The sequence below is a fragment of the Triticum dicoccoides genome, chromosome 3B (assembly GCF_002162155.2).
Source record: "Triticum dicoccoides isolate Atlit2015 ecotype Zavitan chromosome 3B, WEW_v2.0, whole genome shotgun sequence".
In the NCBI taxonomy this organism is placed as follows: Eukaryota; Viridiplantae; Streptophyta; class Magnoliopsida; order Poales; family Poaceae; genus Triticum; species Triticum dicoccoides.
Genome location: NC_041385.1, coordinates 812,913,278 through 812,913,951, shown reverse-complemented (window position 1 = coordinate 812,913,951; position 674 = coordinate 812,913,278).

Sequence of the window (674 nt, the reverse complement as noted above, 5' to 3'; positions counted from 1 at the left end):
AACCTTGCACGAGGTTGGCCTGGCCATACAATGGCTTACGGCACTCCAGGGCCCAGTGGCCCTCGATGCCCCAGTTGTAGCTTGCCGCAGCTGTCACGTCCGTTGCCAGTTTTGCCGCGGACTTTGGCCAATCGACAATGGGTGTTAGCCTTGCCCTTCCAGCCTGGTTTGCCGCCGCCGCTGGACGAGCCCTCTCGCTTCCGTAGTGTCCTTGAGGAGCCACAATGTGGTGCCGGCCCGTCGCTTCTCGCGGTGAAGTGTTCCTCGAAGGCGAGCAACCTTCCTCTGAGCTCCACAATCGAGAACACGCTCAGGTCGATGAGCGTTACGATGGAGATGGCCACTTGAGCATACCCCACCGGTACGGCGCCCAGTTACTTTTCACCACACACTCGTCATGAACCTCGTCTTCGAGCACATACTGATTAGTGACGATCCCGGAAAGTCACAGAGCGAAATCCTTAATAGACTCACCAACCTTGAATGCCAGTCTCGTAGTCCTGGCACAATATATGTGCCTTGGCCTGCCAAGCACGCTTGACGTTGGCGACCATCGTGCGCATGGTGTTTCAAACATCCTCGTCTCCTCGACATTGTCCTTGGTAGCAATGATGCTAAAAATCTCCGGCGGGACTTCATGCAAGGTTGCTGCCAACGCATTCCTCTCCGCAGGC